Source organism: Paramisgurnus dabryanus, chromosome 24 (assembly GCF_030506205.2).
Source record: "Paramisgurnus dabryanus chromosome 24, PD_genome_1.1, whole genome shotgun sequence".
NCBI lineage: Eukaryota > Metazoa > Chordata > Actinopteri > Cypriniformes > Cobitidae > Paramisgurnus > Paramisgurnus dabryanus.
The window spans coordinates 16,796,331-16,817,478 of NC_133360.1; the positions used below are offsets into that span (position 1 = coordinate 16,796,331).

General features: G+C 39.6%; 1 protein-coding gene and 3 long non-coding RNA genes across 7 annotated transcripts in view; 2 read left to right on the forward strand and 2 right to left on the reverse strand.

The window, feature by feature from the left end:
- The window catches only part of LOC135729598 (uncharacterized), a 548,602-nt gene that overhangs the window by 191,098 nt on the left and 336,356 nt on the right, over positions 1 to 21,148 (reverse strand). The window lies entirely within an intron of this gene.
- LOC135729521 (uncharacterized) lies at positions 6,943 to 10,492 on the forward strand. The gene is made up of 6 exons (XR_010525691.1): positions 6,943 to 7,059; positions 7,313 to 7,395; positions 7,503 to 7,581; positions 8,486 to 8,551; positions 9,435 to 9,523; positions 10,361 to 10,492. It is a non-coding gene; the product is annotated as an uncharacterized lncRNA (long non-coding RNA).
- LOC141281616 (uncharacterized) lies at positions 7,334 to 12,217 on the reverse strand. The gene is made up of 6 exons (XR_012335981.1): positions 11,788 to 12,217; positions 10,348 to 10,693; positions 8,474 to 8,533; positions 8,333 to 8,377; positions 7,486 to 7,563; positions 7,334 to 7,375 (listed from the first exon to the last, which is right to left on the reverse strand). It is a non-coding gene; the product is annotated as an uncharacterized lncRNA (long non-coding RNA).
- Positions 12,350 to 15,464, forward strand: LOC135729513 (uncharacterized). 3 transcript variants are annotated; one of them, XR_010525690.2, is made up of 3 exons: positions 12,350 to 12,402; positions 13,752 to 13,837; positions 14,422 to 15,464. It is a non-coding gene; the product is annotated as an uncharacterized lncRNA (long non-coding RNA). The 3 variants fall into 3 exon arrangements; XR_012335980.1 differs by lacking the exon at positions 12,350 to 12,402 and adding an exon at positions 13,210 to 13,228; XR_010525689.1 differs by lacking the exon at positions 12,350 to 12,402 and having other exon boundaries at positions 13,593 to 13,837.

Here is a 21,148-nt window from a genome sequence, read left to right on the forward strand (position 1 = left end):
GGCGCTCGCGCTGCAGCAATAGTGTTAGATACCTCTTGCGGTAAATCACTCAAATCCTCCGTGCCCCGTCCAGAGACCACACATGGAGGTTCCACAGGTCGGGGCGCGGGTGCCATAATGTGCCCTCTTGTTGAGAAAGAAGGTCCTTCCTCAGGGGAATCTTCCAAGGAGGGGCTGTCGTGAGGAGAGAGAGTTCTGGAAACCAACTCTTGGTTGTCCAATACGGTTCCACCAACAGCACGCTCTCCTCGTCCTCCCGGATTTTGCATAGGGTTTGCGCAATGAGGCTCACCGGAGAGAACGCGTATTTGCGCATGTTTCGTGGCCAGCTGTGTGCCAATGCATCCACGCCGAGCGAGTCGTCGGCTAGTGAATAGAACAGGCGACAATGGGTCGTCTCTGGGGAAGCAAACAGATCTATCTGCGCTTTGCCGAAACGTCTCCAAATCTGCTGAACCGAAATGGGGTGGAGTCGCCATTCGCCGGGATGCGCAGCCCGAGAGAGCGCATCCGCCTCTACATTGAGCGTGCCCGGGATGTAAATGGCACGAAGAGACCTCAAATTCTTCTGACTCCAAGTGAGGAGATGACGGGCGAGATGCGACAGGTGACGCGAGCGTAAACCGCCTTGACGATTGATGTACGCCACGGTCGCAGTGTTGTCTGTGCAAACTAATACATCTTTGCCCCGTAACTCGTTGCTGAAACGGACGAGCGCAAGATATACAGCCCACATTTCCCGGCAGTTTATGTGCCAATGCAGCTGGGGTGTCGTCCAGACCCCCGAAACCGCCAGCCCATCGTACGTGGCCCCCCACCCCGTGTCTGAAGCATCTGTGCATACTATCGCATGCCTGGAGACCTGTCTCAGAGGCACACCGGCTCGGAGAAACGCACGGTCTGACCACGGAGTGAAAGTGCGACGACACGCAGGTGTAATGATAACACGGTGAATGCCGCGCAGCCACGCTCTCCTCGGGACTCGATCGTGAAGCCAATGCTGAAGCGGTCGCATATGAAGCAGTCCGAGCGGAGTTACAGCTGCGGCTGCTGCCATATGCCTCAGGAGCTTCTGAAATTGTTTCAGCGGGACCGCGCTCTTGCTCTTGAATGTATTCAGGCAAGTCAGAATCGACTGTACACGCGCTTCTGTTAGACGAGCTGTCAAATCGATCGAGTCCAGTTCCATCCCGAGAAAAGAGATTCTCTGCACGGGGCAAAGCTTGCTCTTTTCCCAGTTGACCCGAAGACCCAAACGAGCGAGGTGTTTTAGAGTTAAATCTCTGTGATCGCACAGCGTCTGACGTGTTTGAGCTATTATGAGCCAATCGTCTAAATACGCGAGAATGCGCACACCTTTCTCTCTCAGGGGTTTTAAAGCCCCCTCCACTACTTTGGTGAATACACGGGGAGACAGAGAGAGCCCGAATGGGAGGACTTTGTACTGGTATGCTCGCCCCTCGAACGCAAAGCGGAGAAACGGCCTGTGCCGGGGGAGAATCGATACGTGGAAGTACGCGTCCTTCAGGTCGATGGATGCGAACCAATAGTTTGGACGAATGCATGGAAATATGCGCTTGGGCGTCAGCATCTTGAATGGCATTCTGTGAAGTGCACGGTTCAGCGAATGCAGGTCCAGGATCGGTCGCAAGCCGCCGGTTTTCTTGGGTACAATAAAGTAAGGGCTGTAAAACGGAGGTGATCGCCGGTGTGTGCGTATTGGCCGCACCGACAGCAGTGTTGTGCATGATAACACTCACCTGAGTCCGCTGCTGGGTGGGTGAGTAAGGGAGGCTCTGCTGGAGACACCTCACGCCACTCGATGCACCCTCTGGCGAAGGGGGAGGAAGACGATGGGTTATGAGCCCGTGATTGTCTTCTCTCCCCTGAGAAGACAGAGAGCGTGGAGGGGTTATGAGCCCGTGCGTTGCTCTCGTACTCCTCTGATGAGTCGGAGAACGAGGAGGGGGGTTATGAGCCCGCTAGTGTCTCGGGCGCTCATCTGAAGACCTAGAGATGGAAGTGGAATTCACTCTTTTTGTGATTGAGTGGGTGCCGACTGAAAAGTCGGCGGAACAGAAAAATGAAACAAAGGATTCCCCAACCGGCCCTCCTCCGGTGGGGGGAGTGGTGCCTTCACCATCTCCCGAAGAGCGATCCCCTCCATCTCTAGGTCGCCCGTCTCAGGGCCGCTTCGATCTCCTCTTTCCACCCTTCGGAGCGGGCTGAGCGGGCGGGGCGGGCTGCTGACGACCGGTTCCTCGCTTCTTAGAAGAGCCCCGGGGAGGAACGGAGGCGGCCGCCGCAGGACGCCCTCGGCGAGGAGCAGGCTGAGGCGCCGACGTGGACGGGGCAGGCGCAGGACGCTTCCGACACGGCATGATTTGAGCTATGGCCTCAGTCTGCTTCTTGGCCGCGGAGAACTGCTGGGCAAACTCCTCGACCGTCTCACCGAACAGGCCGGTCTGGGAAACCGGAGCATTCAGGAGCCGGGTCTTATCAGCATCCTTCATGTCCGCCAGACACAGCCAGAGATGGCGTTCCTGGACCACCAGGGTGGACATCGCACGACCGACGGCACGTGCGGTGACCTTGGTCGCACGAAGCGCCAGGTCAGTAGCCGCACGGAGCTCGGAGAACTCCGCCGAATCGTGACCCCACGCATGCAGGTCCCTCAGAGCCTTAGCCTGGTGAACCTGCAGCAATGCCATGGCATGCAGGGCTGAAGCTGCCTCCCCACAGGCTTTGTAAGCAGCGCCGGTTAGAGCGGACGAATGCTTACAAGCCCGTGAGGGGAGAGTAGGCTGGTCCCGCCAGGAGGAAGCGACACCGGCCGGACACAACTGCATCGCGACCGGCCACTCCACTGACGGGATACCAGTGTACCCCTGGCATCTCCACCCTCGAGGGAGGTGAGAGGTGAAGGCTGAAACGGCCGGTTCCGGGAGGAAAACGGGGTTTTCCACGACCGCGTCAGCTCTTCATGCACCTCGGGGAAGAAGGGCACCGGGGGCAAGGACTGAGAAGCCCTGGCACCCCCGAAGTACCAATCATCGAGGCGGGACGGTTCAGGTGGGGGAGGTTCAGTCCACTCCAAGCCGACCGCCGCCGCCGCCGAGCGAGCATGGCTGCCATCTCGGGGTCGAACGCAGAAGCCGCAACCTGGCCCGAAGGCGGGAGCGGATCCGGATCGACGTCCGAGGCTGACAACCCCCCCTCCGACGTTACGGTGGACATCACGTCGGGTGGAGGCACGACAGAACACGGGCCGCTCGTCTCCATCGGGACCTCCGCTGGCAACGGATCAGGGCGCTGGGAGCTACTGGATGAACCAGCAGACCGACCCAGCACCATTATACGGAGGTCATCCTTCGCAAGTTTGGTAGCTGCGCCCTTAGCAGCACCAGACTTGGAAGGCGGGCGCCGTTCCCGGAGAAACGACACCCGTCTCCGCAAATCCGCCATAGTCATGCCCTCACAGATGGAGCATGAACTATCACGCAACGCTGCCTCTGCGTGCTGGAGCCCCAGACACGAAAACACAGCGCTCGTGGCCATCCTGGGGAGCGATGAACACACCGCATCCAGAAACGGAGCACGGGCGGAATGCCATCTTTAAAAAGAAGCACCCAACCGTGACACGAATGAGTGGCTGTCTTTAAAAAGACACAAAGCTCAAACGTGCTGCTCTTTTAGGGAAATCACTCTTTTGTGCGAGCTGGTGAAACACACAGGGAGAGGCAAACGCACTCACTCGAACTCAAGTCCTAAATTAAAGAGACAGAGAGAGAGAGAGAGAAGGGTGGAGAAAACACTGCGAGCCTCCGCTGAGGTGTCTTTGCCCAACCAACTTCAGCAAGCTGAGATTTTTCTTTTCCAGGACAGGATCTACGAAGATCAGTTTAAACAGCTTCTCGAGAGCAGATGTCTGCCGGCTTCGAAGCAATAAAGCTAATTTGGTATTGTGCACCTGCGGCTTATATACGCACCTGGCGGGGCGGCGCCGGCATTATGCAAATACCTGCATGCCAAGTTCATTGGCGTTTTTATAGTTTCTCGAAGTAGATAGGTCACCCGCGGAGCGGTTCCCAATTCGTCGGTCACGACGTGACGTCGTAGTGACCGACTGAAAGGGAACCAGAGAAACACACAGCTCTGTGAAAACTACATTTCATAAGGTCACACTCATACTGTATATTATACACACAAATTTACATCTGAACAAAACCCACTGGCCTTATAGGTTAAAACGCTTTAATTTAACTTCTTTTGCCTTAATGCCAAAATTATTTATAAACCATTCACTTTTCTTTGGAATATATTTGTAATGAGAACAGTCATTTAGAAAATGCTAGATGGGGCAGTGGCCCAAACCAAAAATGGCACTATGGGGGGTGGTACTATTATTATGGTTTTAATAAAGTATTATAAATATTATGTGTTATATTACTAGCATCAACTTAGACAAGTGATTATAATGGGAAATGTAATAAGAATTAACGTGTGACAATCTGCTAAATATTCAATATGATTTACCTGCTGGCTTGATGGAGCTTCGAATCCATGTTTGCAATGTTGAACTGCTGCTAAAAGCCCGTTCTCTGACGTTATTTTGTGAAGGCATTGGTGTTTTTTGTATTTTTTGTCTACAAAGTGTGCCAACAACAGCAAATTTAGTGTTTATATTAACTTAGATCTGATCGGGAACATTAAATCGATTAGACAAGCATTGTAACGTTAATAAGAATGTGGATATTTTGTTTTTGTTAGCTTGCTAAGTTGTTAGCACTTTTAGAACACTGACAGCAAATCATTACTAGAAGAAATACATAAACATACTTAAAAATTACTAATTCTGCGGTTTAACAACTGATATAATGTAATGAATCTACCTGTTAATGCAACGAACTTCGGAAACTGTTGTCTTCGTTCTCCAGGCAGAGAGTGGACACAGAGATGCTGCGGAGCGGGGGGGGAAACACGAAATGGATTCCCAGAATCGGTGGATCTTTAGCGGAGCGGTAACAATAAAACGGCAAGATTTTTGGGCACCGTGTTAAGTCTATGTTCCGCATTTTGCTGCTTTCCGCAAGTCTCTTATATTAAAAACGAACTAGACACTCGCCTAAAAGGGTTTTTAAAATATGTATTTAATATTTAATAATACTGTATAAATCATCACGCGGGCCGGATTGGACACCTTTGCGGGCCGTATGTTTGACACCCCTGCTCTAATAGATGTTTGTAGACATTGTAGGTGCAGTGTTATTTTTTATAGTTACAGTTTTTCTGAATTGCTAAAACACTAAACCCCAATCTCTGAACTAAATTCATAGTGGCCTAAACACGTTTGTCAAATCTTGCACTCTTTTTGCAAAACACTAAAAACAAACTTCTCACTAAAACACACCCAGATAGCACACGTACGTCTCAGATACGTATCTGCGAGGTAATCACTCAGATTTCCATTCCGTCTGGAAAACGTATTATAAAGGTCGTTTGCCCATATGAATTACGTATCTGAGACGTACGAGCCCAGCCGTTTTGAAGACGCTTTTAAGATCTTTTCAAGACGCTTGATATTTAGAATGATGGTTAGCAGATGTTTCTAAGATATTTCCAAGATGTTTCTTAGATCTTTAAAAGATCTTTATAAGAGCTTTAATCGAGCTCTTTCTAAGATGTTTCTGAGAGCTTTAAAAGACGATTAAAAGATCATTAAAAATAAATTGCTCTAAACTACATCTTCTACACAGTTATACACACATATTATTACAATATATCATTGACAACAATTAAAACAGTATTTTCAATAAAACAGGCAGTTGATTGCGTAAAATTTATTAAAATTAGACAAAGGAAAACATTCATAAGATGCATTTTTACACGAGTGTATGCAAAAAAGCAACGTTTTTCTATAACATACAAAGAAACAATATCTTTAAATTAATCAAATGCTTCCTCGGGCAAAGAACATCTTTTCCCGATTTTCCGCGTCTCCTTCAGTGGTAGACGGACAGATCATCTGCAGCAGCTGCATTCTAAAAGAAACCATTACAAAATAAGGAAAAATTAATTTTTCAAACTATGTCATATGTTTTCTTTGTTTCCTCAATATAACTCTGATTAGAATGTCAAACAAAGATAAAATCATCCGTATTAATCGTCAATATCGTGTATATTATTGATATGAGCGTCTTTGCGTTAAATTCGTGCTACACCACACCATGCACTTATATCGACGTCGCAATGCAAAAGAAGAAGGGCAAGAAAGAAACCTGTCCTGGTCTGGCGATTTAAGGGAACATTTGTTTAAGGTATGTAGTAATAATAAATTTTAATAATGCTGGGTGTGGGATCAGTTAACTAGAAATTTCGTTGATATTAAGCAATGTATGTACAGTAACTAGCTAGTTCACGTTAGATATTTTATTCACGTGTCTGTGGTTATTTAAGGTTTTTGATAGTTAATTTCACTGATAGTTTGAGCCCGTGTAAATTTCTTAAAAAGCTGTAATTATTATTTTATTTAACATTATTATGTTTGCTGTCAAGACTGATATTTATTTATATATATTTATTGACGTTGATATGTAAACTTAACCTACTCAGTTGTACTTGACTAATGCAATAATGACAGGTCCACCTGTTTAAGTATATTGTAAAACATTTGAACATAACAACATTTGGACATAACATACACACATTGTTACCGCCTGCATCAATTTAGTTGTATAGCTGCATTGCTGGTTAACACCTCTGGGCATATTCTCCATGTTCTTCTTTTATGTGTAGCTGCTCACCTTAAACAGATACAGTACATTGAAGTAATGTTTAAAACAAATTAAGCCCTATAATATTGTTTATGTTTACAATAATTGGTAAAAAAATTTGACGGATAAAATGGTTCTTACCATTCTCCATATAAGCCCCTCTGTTAACTTTTGTTCGAGCCTGTCTAGATCTTTTATCAGTCTAGAAAGATGTTGGAGAAAAGACATCATCCTCTTCTATAATCTCCATCTGTAATTTGACTAACAACTGGACCAGTGAATGCAGGTGACTCCAAGATTGTCTCGTTTACAGCTGCAATAAAAAAAATAATTGAATTGAGGCTTTTTATATACATTTAGTATTTTTTATTAAAATTCATAATGAGCATATGTATACATTGATTTAAAACAGTACTCAAGACTGTAGATTTACTGTGAGGTTTTGAATGTTGGACAGATTATCAGACCTGCATCTGCCTCAGACATGTTGATGTTTAGCTAATGACGATTTTAAATACATTTATTTTTATTTTTTTTAGGCAACTTACTCTCCATTCGACCTTGCAGGTCACACCATGGTCTTAAGAGGGAAAATGAGTGCTCTATGGATTGAACAGAAAAGGTAGTATTAAACAATGTTATGTTGTATTTAAATGCCATGAACAATGCGTTTATGTTTTCTTCCTAATTATGTCAACAAATGCTCTCTTACCTTGCATGGTACTTTAGGTGAATCAAAACTCCAACCATCTGTATGAGGGTCTGGATGGATAAAGGATGCCCACTGGAGCTGGAAATGATGGATCAGGTCATTTTCATTTGTCACATTTACAAAGAAGCACACTCTAAGGATTGCGTTACCCTGTCTGTGGCAAATACACTAGACAAAAGTATTGGGAGGCCTCATTCTAATAAACATGTTTATTTATTCCAGTATGTACAATCAAAACAAATATAAATGCTATACCATATAATACCACTACAAAGAATTTTGTTTTGATTTTTGTTGCAACAGTTTTGTAAGTGCCTTTTTCTGTTCCGAAATGACTACAGCTTCTTGTACAAGTCATTGATAGGTTTAGGTGATGCGTTTATGGCTAAAAACCTTTGAGTCATATCAAAGGTGTTAGCTGAGTTAAGGTCTGGGGTTTATTCAGACCAGTCAAAGTTCTTCCACACCAGACTGAATCACTAATTTTCTGTTTGAACCTTACTTTGTTTGTAGGGTCATTCTTAAGTTGGTATTGAAAAGGGCCCTGCCAAAACTCTTGCTATAAATTTAGCATCAAACGGTTTTTCTAGAATATCATATGCTGTAGCATTAAGATTTGTGCTCATGGAAATAAGTAAAGTATTTAAACCTGTTTATTAGAAGGAGGTGTCGCAATAGTTTTGTCTATATAGTTTATGTTTAACAAGCCAAAATAACTAGGGCTGCTTCTTTTTAAGAACTTTTGGGTATTTTTAAATCAGCCAGAGGAATAACAGTCCTTAAATGTGTAATGTACTGCCATAATTTTGTAATGATCAAACGTGAGGTCAGATTCTTGTTAACCTACTGTGTTCTTTCTTGATGGTTAGCCGAGTGTCCCAGGACAGAAAATCTGTTTCGTATGGATCAGAGTCAGACATTAACATCTAATATGTAATATCTAGTGATATGTTTTCTTAGATAGTGCTGTGAACAAATGCTCTTTTACCTTGAATATTAGGTGGATCCACACTTGAACCATCTGTATGATGATCTGCACCCACTGGATCTGTAAATGGTGGTGCAGGTAAGTTTCACAAGTAAACAAACTCAAATCCTATTCAGACCATTCATGATTCCAGCAATAACCAATTTTTTTTTCGTAACAATAAGACTGCATTTACAATGCAAATCTTAATGCACAGATCATATTTTTTTGACTATATTCATTTTTTGTTCTGCTCTTTTTATATTTACATAAGACACTATTCATATCTGATATCGGTGTTACAATAATTTGCAAAACTTCAGTTAATATGAGTGTCATGATTTGCACTTGAGTTTTGTATCGACTTAAGCCAGGGTCACTGCCAATTTAGGCATGTTTTAATTATGACACTTAAACAATTGTATATGTACTTCGATAAAGGTTTTTGCAATCATGGAAACATAAGTGAATCGCAGACAGCATTCTTCTTTTACGAATGTAAAATGGCTGGAGTAGTGATGTCACTAGCTAAATTAATTTTCATTTGACCTCCCCCACAGAAAGACACAGCACATCATTATATCGTTGGCTCCGCCCACTGGTGTTCAGTCTAAAGTAGTAGTTGTTGACAATCATAAAGTTGTAATAACAGTAAGATTGTGATGTCAGACAAACATTGTGCTGTTGCTGGCTGTGGGAAATTAGTGTCTTTGTAAGGGTCGCAAATAATTTGAAAATATTTATGTTTCAAAATATGCCCCCCTAACATGAACTAAACTGGACTGTTGCAGAGACCAAGTGTAGTAAGGTACGGAGCGCTCACACTAGTCACACCAAACTTTGGAGGTAAAACATACTTTGGTATGATACAGTATGCATAGTGTGAGTACCCCATAATTTTACTGTAAACCATGCCGCTCCTTAGAGCTTATTTCTATGTATATTTTAAACATTCTTCATTCTCTTGTGATTATTTTTGCAGGTTTCTGAATTGATGTCAGATGCAAAGCAGAAGCTTATTTTCTTCCAGTTTGGCTTCATTGTGGAAAAATGCTTGAAACTAAAATGCAGGTGACATTCTTTTGTTTATTGAAGCTATGACAAATAATTTGTCGGTTTAGTTAATGTTTTATACAGTGTAACTGTACCTAAACATTGTTCCTTGAGGTCCTCTGCTATTCACATTTTGTATGTCTTCCTTATTTAACACACCTTATTCAAATCATCAGCTCATTAGTAGAGATCTTCATCAACTGAACTGAGGCTGTGTCCAAATGTTCACACATGTTGTCTTTGCACTAGACTACTTACATTACGGTTTTTTTGTATTTGGCTAAGTATTCTAGTGGGCGTGAAGATCCCAAGCGTGCATGTAGAATTATTCATCCGATGGGACACACTTAGCATGTGTAAAAATTTCAATCCAGGTAGTGCCAGCAATTTGCACCAAAACGTATTTGTGTTTTATTTACTACTTTTAATTTATATTTAACATTTTTAAGTTTTTCTGTAAATAAAATTAACACTCTGAAATGAACATTTGCTTATATCAAACTTTTAGATGCAGAATTATTTGCTCCTGTAAAAAAGCTCTTTGTTTTGAGTATGTAGCATAATTAAAGTGTATTATTTATTCAGTAGTCTCTAAATAAACGACACAATGTTGCAGATGTTTCACAAAATGCATAACAATAATGCAGTGAACACCATAGAAATGTTAACATACAATTAAAAGTCTCATGCTTTACATCCAGAACATGATGCACGATAGGATGCACAAAGTGATATTTGGACGCAGCCTCAGTCTGTCAGATCAAAAAGACATACAGAATGCAAAGAGCAGTGGGACTCCATGAACAGAGTTGAGAACCACTGCTGTAACTCATTATGCTTACTTGACTCATGCAGAATTCTGGCCTGGTGTTTGGTCCCCACTTTCTCTGGCTTGTGTCTCCATCATCATTACACTCTTGTCAGTGTAATAGTATCGTCGTCTGCGTACCAGGACTTTGTTACTCAGCTGTCCCTTCTCCTTCAAGCTACATTTTTGTCAAGCTGCAACAAGTTGGAATACATAATTATTAACGTTTAATGATTTTGATGTATGAAATATGTAACAAAAGCAAAAAATGTATAGACATTCTATTAAGAAATTACCTTTTTGTTGTTTGTTTACTGACCTTTCAACCATATTGCATTTATAATTGATCATCATACCTTTGGTCTACTGTTAACAGGCTACTTTAGAAAACAAAGTCAAACAAAAAAGAGAGAAAAAATTATAAATGCTGAATGTGTCTCATCTTAAATACATTGTTGTTTTTGTTTCATTGAATTTGGATGTTTTGATGATTTAAGGAAAATTTACGTAGCATATATATTGATGTTTTAAATCAGAGTTTGTTAATGACACTTAATCATTAACAAACATTTAAAAAGCTTTATTACAATACTAATTGATAATATTAATGTAATAATCTTGTTTTGTAACACCCTAAATCACTGAGCGCACAAATGCTACCCCTGTTACAAGCATGAGTGGTTGACTTCATGCAGACATGCGCAGACATTGAAGTACCGCGAGAGTGATTCAAAAGCCCACGAAACAGTGTAATCACGCGGTACTGTGATGTCATACTGGTTAACGCTAAGCCACGTGAAGCCGGACACAAGGGCTACACTAATCTTTGGGCTGGAGTAGCTTGTGGTTTTTAAGGCTTCGTGTCTCTTCGCGTTAAACGATCGCAGAACGATTTATTTCTCTTTTTCACCTCGATCTTTGGCCTTGTGTGATTTACCAAAACCAACATGCGAAGTTACAACGCTGACGAAGGAGTTTCATCAGTAGAGGTAAGTAACCAACATTATGTTATGCATGTAGTGGATCTAAAGATTGATTGTCGTATATGATCATTCTTTTTTTGGTTTGTTTGTTTGTAACGTTTATCAATGCAAGCCAAAATCGAGCTGCAAATCCTGAAGGCAAGGCACGTTGAACATGTAACCGTTTTCTCAGCGGTGGTGGGGTAAACATTTGCTAAGTTAGCCTAGACCAGCCCCTGTTTAACTTAAAGTTACTTGAGTTATAAAATGTATCAATCTTCCCGCCCGACTTGCTTGGAGTAAGTTAACGTTATGTAAACGACCGGTATTCACAAGAAGCCTTAAAGTTTTATAGCGAAGTGGTTTGATAATTAAGTTAATATATTTTATCAGTTGTATTAGCTATAAAGTTATTTATATCTGTGAATTAATTCGTATTTTTATCAGTTTCTAACAACACATACATGACAAAAGGCTAGCGTAACGTTAATAACGTACGTTAAGTTACTTACCAACACGAACAAACTGAGTCTGACAGACAAATTAACTTAAAGCCAACAATAAAAAAAAAACATATTATAAATTAACATAAACGTTATGTTTACGAATTATATTATTTACATGTTAATAATGATGTTAAATGCGAAGAAAATGTTGAAGTGTGCCTGAGGAAAAACGGTCATATGATGAAAATGGCGCTCACGTGACGTACGAATGGCCTCGCGACCACTGTCTATGCTCGCGACCACCTCGCGCTTGCGCGACAGAAGGGTTAACTTCCTGCTCCAACCTGCAATTTGAATGCAGGGATAATAACAAATAACCAAAGTTTAATAATATTGCTGGATTTTTTATAATGCTTAATAAATGATGCGTGTAAATTTACACATATTTATTACGTCACTGACATTGTTTTTTATTGCGTTTATTTCTTTTATATTAATTGAAAATGAAAACCTTATTTAATTTACCTAAAATTTGTTTGTGTTTAACACTGATTTATGTTGTTTTTCTGTTTAATATTAGTGTGTCCTGGTAAATGTGTGCTCGGAAACATGCAGATTACAGTATTTAAAGAGCCGACCTTGAGGCACCCACTGATTGATAATCTGTTTACCTAAAAACAGGTAATGTATAAACATTGCAAATATAATGAATTCACAAGTATATAATTTCACAAATATTAAATATTATTAACAATTATTATTAATAATGTACATATTAAATCATATTATACATGTTCAGTTGTTCTGTTAAGTTATTTGAAGGATATGCATGGAAGATCAATTAGATTATCTTTCTCACTAGCTATAAGCAGCATGCTATATAAATGTTCCACTTAAAGGTGTAGCGGAGGATTTTCTCTAATTTTAGAAAAGAAACGCCGTCTCCGCTTTTTTTTAAAATGCAATTGCGCAACACTCCAGATTGACAACTAGGAGGACCAATAGTCTTGATGATCCACCCGGAAAATCTAAATTCTCCGCAATACCTTTAATGTTTAATGCTCTTTTACCTTGATTGTTAGGGTGGTGTTCATACAAAGCAACTTATTGCTCATCTGCTTGAGAGAAAGTTACTGCTAGGGCTCTCCTGCTAAGGTTGTCTTAATTCTAAAAAGATATTAAGTCATTTAGGCTTAGGTCATAGCAAGTTTTGAATGAATGACTTCACAATCTGTTTTAATAATGTTTATTTACAATGTATTTTATTCCACTTACCTGAATTGTGCAGAGGCTTGATGTTTAGTCCACCGGTTGTCTTCTCCAACCTCTGAGTGAAGCCACCACGAGTGGTCGTGTTAACCAATTTTTTTTAATTTTAGTGCACAGTGAGTGTGTCTACATAGTCTAAACGCTTAATAAACTGATAACGTGTAAGGTCATTTAAATGCATAAAATGGTTTTCTTTTATAGGGTAAAGCCCATAAATGGCAAAAACTGATTGGCACAGGTAGTTTTTTTTTGCTCTTAAACCAGATTTTAACGTCTTTTTTGGCGTTTCGTATGTGCGTATGTCTCCACCTGTGATAGATAAACTTCACAAATAAAAGTAAATTAAAACGCTTGAAACATGTTAATGTAATAAGCTGATTTTTATAATATCATAATAAGATAATTGTCCTCTTATTATGTGCATGTAAACATACTCAATGTCTTTGTTTATCCTTTGTCTCAAGTCACACTGAGTGTGAGAAGTCATTTGTCCAGTGCTGTCGGGAAATCTAATGATAACTGCAATTCCTTCAGTCTAACATGATGGTTGAATTACACACAGATAAACTCCCACTTTATAGACCACAAGATTGGAGTTCAGGCAGATTAAGATAGTTGATTGAGTTTAGTTGTTATTGTTTGGCTGTTGGCTCATATTATTATTGATTTTGACAATTTTCTTACAGCCCTTGTCTGTCAAAATAATGCAACCTCTGGTTGTAAAGCACATTTTAAACTGATCTTCTTCATTCTGTCACTAGCCCACCACAATCCATGTTTACCAGCTGTGAAAGTGCAGGCCAAAAATCTTCCTTCACCTGTGGGCCTCTACCCACATGTAGATAAGGTAATGAATTATTTGATTACTGTCGCTGTTTCTGTCACTGGGGCAAAATAACTGCCCTAGAGAACATGAAGAATAGACAAAACTGTGGTATTGCGCTAGCCCTAAAAATGTGAGAATCTTGATGTTTCTAACACATGGTACAACCGCTTAGTAGGCATGGGCCAGTATAAGATTCTGGCGGTATGATTACCTTTAGCAAAAATACCACGGTTTCACAGTGTTGCGGTATTCCCATTGCTACACTAATTTTTATTTTATTTTAAAATGGCAGGTAAAAATAAAGCCTTTAAATTATATTATATGTAATATTTTCGAAATGTATATTACATGTAAACATCAAATCAATCACATGACTTAATGAATTTTGTATAAATACCACTTGGTTTAAAACCACGGTGTACCTTAAAACTGGTAACCAGCCCATGCCTACCGCGTAGTATCTATTATTAAGGTGGTTGACAGGTCTGTTTGCATGTTATTGCATTGGTAATAATTTATTGTTTATAGTCCAATATTGATTGTGAGAATTATTTAAATTTCCTTAAAAATGTTCTAACATCTTTTCCTTTCTTTTCTTAATGCAGCACTTCAGGAGAAACCTGCCTGTGATCTGCTAAGATGCACAGATTCAACTCTGGCCCATTGTCATCCCAACACCTCATCTGCCATCAGTTTCGTTTAGTGTCGGTCTATTGCAAAAGTTCTTATAAACTTTAAATGAGACTTTGTGTTAAGCAGGGGTTTCCAAACTTTTCATTCCACAACATATTAAGCCCAGGATACACAGCAGGATTTTTGCAATCCAATAAGACCTTATCACACTGTGTGACAAGGATTGTTTAAACTTCAGCAGTAGACTGTCGATGAAGACACCTATTGCATCTGAAGCTGAGACATCTGTCATCAGCATGCGCTAGTGGTAAACAAATACAGGTTTGCAGATCGTAGAAGCAAACACATTGTTGATGTGCGATGATCATGCTGAACTTCTTACACTGTCATAAAACTATCGTAGGTGACTTTGGTCCAAGGACTGGGAAAACAGACGTCTTTAAACCTCTCACACTGTATGAGATAGGACCACCAATTAAGAGCCACGATCACAGAAATCTCCACGATTGTTTCACGATTGGTAATCTTTCATCTGGGACAGCCAAAAATCGTGCCGTGTATTATGGGCTTTAGACAGGTGTAATCTTATAGTATATCAAAACCATTGCTAATAATTAATTGGACAAACCATCACTACAATGCAACACTTACTATCTTACGGTGCGACCCACAAGTGGGTCTTCACCCACAGTTTAAAAACCCTGAGTATGAGAAAGAGTATGTTGTATTGTAATTAAAGTCACATCTAAGCGTTATGGAACAGTTTGTCATTATATTCACGGTATTACATGGTTCTTTCAGCAGTTACTACGTTACAGTGCTCTTAAAGTGTCCTGATCAGCTTTGGGTCTTGTGAAGTAATGTAATGAGAACGTGATCAATAGCTTTGCAGTATTTTGTTACACTGTGGCTGTAATCATATTAACACATAGGTTAAACATTTTATTCAAATTTGGTAAACAAACTAGTCAATATAATTCATGCTGTGATGCTGGATTAAACCTGGTCAAATGATTGTGTATTGTGTTTTCAATTTTTTATGAGGTTTCTTCATCTATATAAACATTCTCAATATCACCTTTGGTTTGCTCAGAGTTTGTTTAGATGATTTTTAAAACTAAATGTTGTGAAAATGCAAGGTGTGTTACACAATTTCAATGGATGGCGTGGGGTCAAAAACTATCAAAAGTTTCAACCTTAGATTTATAACTGTTGACAAACACACTTAATGTGAGTCACACCCAGTAATTATATTAAGCAGGAATTGCAGTAAGCAGGGTCACCTTAAGATAATCAGCTTGTTGGCAATTGTTTTATTTAATTAAATGTATAACTTTTTTCATTTCAGACTGATAAAACAGTCAGAGGGGCAGTGGCTGTTGGCAATGATGTTCTTGTGTGTTTTGTATTTGTTAATATTTTGTAGTCAGAAAGAGTATGAGATCACCTTTTCTTGTGCATGGTGCTTTATCTACGGTAAGTGCCTTTTTAACGTTTTGGATTAAACGCAAAATGTCTATATTGCTTTTTTATTATACGTGATATGGGCTTTTATTAATTATATTTAATTATATTTTTTGCTTCAAAATTAATGCCAACCCTTAAAAACATGTTGACTATATTTTTAAAACAATTAAACAAGACATTTATTTAAAAAATGAAATGAGTTGGAGGTCTTTGCTGATTCGTCTGCGTTTGATCAGATTCAAGACCAAACGGAGATGCATTGCAGGCAGGTAGGATTTAGAATTTTTTAAGATCTTAAATACGTCTTGTAGAGATATGGAAGACGTATTATTCAAAGACGATCGTCAGCAGATGTAAAGATCTTTACAAGACGTATCTGAGACGTACGTGTGCTATCTGGGCACATTTTACACTGCAATGCACTTGTTTTATAAATACTTAACACAGGCAGGCAAAAGTTGAACACAACTACAACACCGTTATCATCGAGTAAACACAACAACTCAAAATTCTACACACTTTTATCTAATGGTATTTTTTACCAATTGTGTGGATTGGAAACAGTCTGAGAGAAAGATGAAGAGTATGAGGAAGAAAAGGACACCAGAGATGATGCAATTGGCAAAATTTTCAGTTGGATTGCTGACTTTTTACAAAATACAAGTGCTGCTTACAGTAATATTGAAAACTTACTATTACTTGCAGTACTTACAGTAAAGTATTCACTATATTCACTGAACTAAACTTGTGATTACAGTAATAGAGATTTGTAACAGTATTTGTCAAGTGTGTTGTTATGTACAATAAACATGTATTTTTCTGTAAGCAGATCTCCTGGATGTTGTGTTTTCCATTTTTTAAGGTAGTGTCTAATGGATGCTTGTAGTGTTTTATATTATAGACTTATGTGTGTATGATTTGAAAGCTTAGTTTGATTTTGAGTATAAGTGAAATGGTTTTGAAGGAATTGTTTGATTTTGATGGAAGAGTCAGGGGTTCTGTAAATTGTGTTTGAAATTGGGATTTGTGTTTAAGGTTTTGAGAAAATGAGTGATGGTTTCAAAAAATGTGTTTTAGCAATTCAGAAAAACTGTAACAAAATGTGAAATGGGGGCAATAAAACTTGTGTGGAACCACAGAAGTATAAATATATAGATCAGGATAAATTAAACCAACTCTTATAAAACCAAAGAACACAATTTAAACAGTTTAACATATTTTGAAAATCACACGTTTGAAAGATAAGAGAAAAGAAAACCTAGTCTAATGAGGTGAATTTTCTTCAAAGGAATGTTCAACTTTTATAAAAAAAATCCTGATAATTTACTCACCCCTATGTCATCTAAGTTTATGGCTTTCTTTGTTCAGCCGAGAAAAAAATATTTTTTTTGAAAAACCATTCCAGGATTTTTCTGCATATAGTGGACTTTAGTGGACCTCAACAGTTTACAGTTTCAATGCAGTTGCAATGCAGCTTCCCAAGTGCGGAATAGGGGTCTTATCTAGCGAAACAATTGTTGTTTTTGCAAAAAAAGTACTTTAAAACCACAACTTTTTGTAGCTGTTTGACATGCTAGCGTATTACATAATCATGTCAGAAAGGTAACGCGTTACATATGTGAATCGAACACTTGTGGACCATTTTAAGACAATAAAGTGCCACAGAGATCATCATTCCACACTTGTAAACACTGAAGCATATGTCAAGCGTGACCTTTTGAAGTGACCTTTCGCACTGGCGTGTCAATACGAGAAATTGTGGTTTAAAAGATTTTTTTTGTTGCAAAAATCACGATTGTTTCGCTAGATAAGACTCTTATGCCTTGGTTGGGACCGTACAGTCCACGTGATGCACTTTTTGTCATTAGAAGAGTGCGCATGTACTGTACGCATGCCACCGGATTTTTAAAACCCTGCATACATTGTAAACGTAGCCCAGAAGATGCATTGCATTTTGTCGTCATGTACAAATCAAATAAACTAAACATGCGCGTATGTTTGCAAACACGTAAAAAACATGCATGTGATTGCAGGAAAATGCAGTATGTAGCACAGGAGATGCATTGCATTTTGTTATACATGTAGGGTTTTGCGTACACAACAAAAAACAACCTACTTGGGGCTTTAATTTTTAAAGGATCTACTAAATGTAAATGCAATTCTGCAAATACATAATTCACAACTTAAGACACAGTGTCCTAATTCACAAAGTTCTTTAGACTTTATTGAAATACAGTATGTGATGTTCATAATAGCATTGGGTCAAAAAAGGACAAACCCAACTGAATGGGTTATAATTTAAAGGGGACATTCCATGAAAATCAGACTTTTTCCATGTTTAAGTGCTATAATCGGGTCCCCAGTGCTTCTACCAACCCAGAAAACATGAAAAATAGCAACCCTGTAACTTTAGGTGTGTTCGACATCGGCTGTGGCTGGATGTAACCGATCGGCGAGATTAGCCGCGTGCAGGCGGGGAGGAGCTGAAAACGGAGACGTGAAGTCGGACGCGCTGTGGTTCCCGTAGTTTGCTGCATTTACGTCAGGCATGGCTGATCACGTGCCGTTTGCTTGCTTAATCGCATTAAACATGATTTGTAAGATGTAAACTACATAGAAAGTGAATTATACTGTTTTGAATGTCCGTGTATGAGCATGAGTGGAACTGAAGAGGCTTACAGCATCTGTTTTTACAAGAATAAAGTTTAACAGAAGCATAAATTATTTAAATACCAATGTAGTGGGGTCTACGTTTTTGTATCCATTTTATTTTGATGAAGATGACACAATATAACATCGCGACAACATGAAAAGAGCTTTAACTATTATAAAAATACAGATTTGTGAGCATTTGTGGAACTGAGGGCATGAAAATACACACGAAACACACGTGATTGTTGTCATGTGGTGAATCCGACCAATCTTGAAACAGCTGTGTCGTCATTACAGCCCGTGCAGCTCCTCTTCGGGAACTGCGCTGGCTAACTCAGACGGCTGATCTCGAACCGCTCTCGCGGTACTTAAAAACCATATGACACAGTCACGTGCCTGCAGCGCCAGCTTAAGTCGGACAGAAATACTAACCGGAATGCACTGCTTCAAGTCAGCCGCCGATCGGTCTGCGCAGCGCCGCATGAAGTCGAACACACCTTCAGTTTTGGTAAGGCTCTCTCTGCAAGCATGTGAATAAACAGGTCATGCGGATTTCGCTCCCCCCATGACGTAGGTAAGGGATCTGATTATAATGATACCGCCCCTTCAACTGCGCTATCCAACCATGAACGGCCTCACGAGTGTGATAGACAGAGAGAAAGAATGACTGACAGCACGACGCGTTTGTATTCCCTCAAACACAAACAGGAGCCTACAATCTTATAACTTGTAGTTTTATTAATATTTCTAAAGATTGAATTAACGTTCTAAAGGATTAACCTTACATTAGTGCAACAGAGAGAGCGAGTGAGAGAGAGAGCGAGTGAGCGAAAGATTGAACGAGAGAGAGAGAGAGAGAGAGAGAGAGAGCAGTGCGACGGTTCACAAGTATGTTGTTTAATATGTTTCTCTGAAGTTTATATGAATGAACACGAGGATTAATGCACTGCACGAGACAGAGTGAGAGAACAACGCGTATTCACTATCATACACAATAAGTAAATATGTTGTTTAATGTTTCTCTGAAGTTTCAAATGAAAACGAGGAGTTACAAGATAGATGAGAGACTGACAGAAACGCGAATGTGTTCAATATGTGTACACAATAAACTTAAACATGTCATTTGATCTGTTTCTCTAAAGTTTAAGCATTAAAAGTGTTGTTTTATTACAGATCATTTAAATGTGCTCGTGTGGTTTGGTCAAAAAGTAAACTTCTGAGTGTTTGTGGACGTGTATTTTATTTGTAACATGCTGAAAATCATTGTGCCTGTTTAAAACACTGGCAGCTTAAAAGTTTTTATTTTTATTCCACAATGTTCCCCATCTGCTGATAAACATGTATTTTGTATGCATAAAACAGATGATTGACTTTTTAAACTTGTTCAAATATATAATGCTGAACATCTCTTACTAACTCCTTTCGTGAGAGAATGCAATGTCTTGTCTACAGCATGAGCGCTTGAGACTCCGCCCACCTGAGCAGCTCGTTTGGATTTAAAGGGATACACACTAAAACGGTGCATTTTTGCTCAGACCCATCAAGTGCCTATTTTAACATGTCACAATAAATTACCTATATGGTATTTTGAGCTTAAACTTCACATATGTACTCTGGGGACATCAAAGATTTATTTAATATCTTAAAAACGTCTTGTGGAATGTCCCCTTTAACCTATGCTGGGTTGTTTCAACCCAAAATGCTGTTTTGTTTAAAACTATTGTTGTCAAATTAAAAAAATGTCTGGGTTAAGTTAACCCAACGGGTGGGTTTGTCAAAAATAACTTGTAATAAAAACTTATATAGTATACAGTATATTATGGAAGACCATGAAAATAATACACAATAAGGGTTGTTCACACTTACTGTATGGCAGAGGTCCTGCAGTTGGTAGGCAGTGATTGACGTGAGCATAATTTTTTCTCTCAGTTTTTGCCTCTAAAAACGTTCTCGGCGATAACTTGATTAAATTAATCCCATAATCAAGGACATATGGTTTCAAAAGCAGTCCATTGAAATGAGCTTTCCTCCATTGTATCACAATGATTAGAAAACTCTATGGCCAAATTAAATTTGAGTTTCCCTCCACAGTACGTGACACTTCTTCCAATAGATAAAATTACAGAAAGGTGGGACATTTGTGTATTCGCTGGATTCACTAATTGCAAAGCCAATCTTTGCCCAAAGAAGACCCGGCAAATAAAATTTTTAATGCTAAGTAATGGTTTTGTGGAGACTCAACTTTAATAACACTGGTTGTTAAAAGCTAGTGCAATGGTATAAAAACAATCAAAAGAGAATCTATAATTACTACAGAAACAGATTTCATTGAAATGGATCCACCTACAGTATCCATCTACATCTCTTAATCCATCTACCTATATGTCTTTATCCACCAATCAATCCATCCATCCATTCACCTATATTTCTCTTTCCACCATATATCCGTCCATCCATCCATCCGTCCGTCCGTTTGTCTATCTATCTATCTATCTATCTATCTATCTTTTTATCTATCTATCTATCTATCTATCTATCTATCTATCTATCTATCTATCTATCTATCTATCTATCTATCTA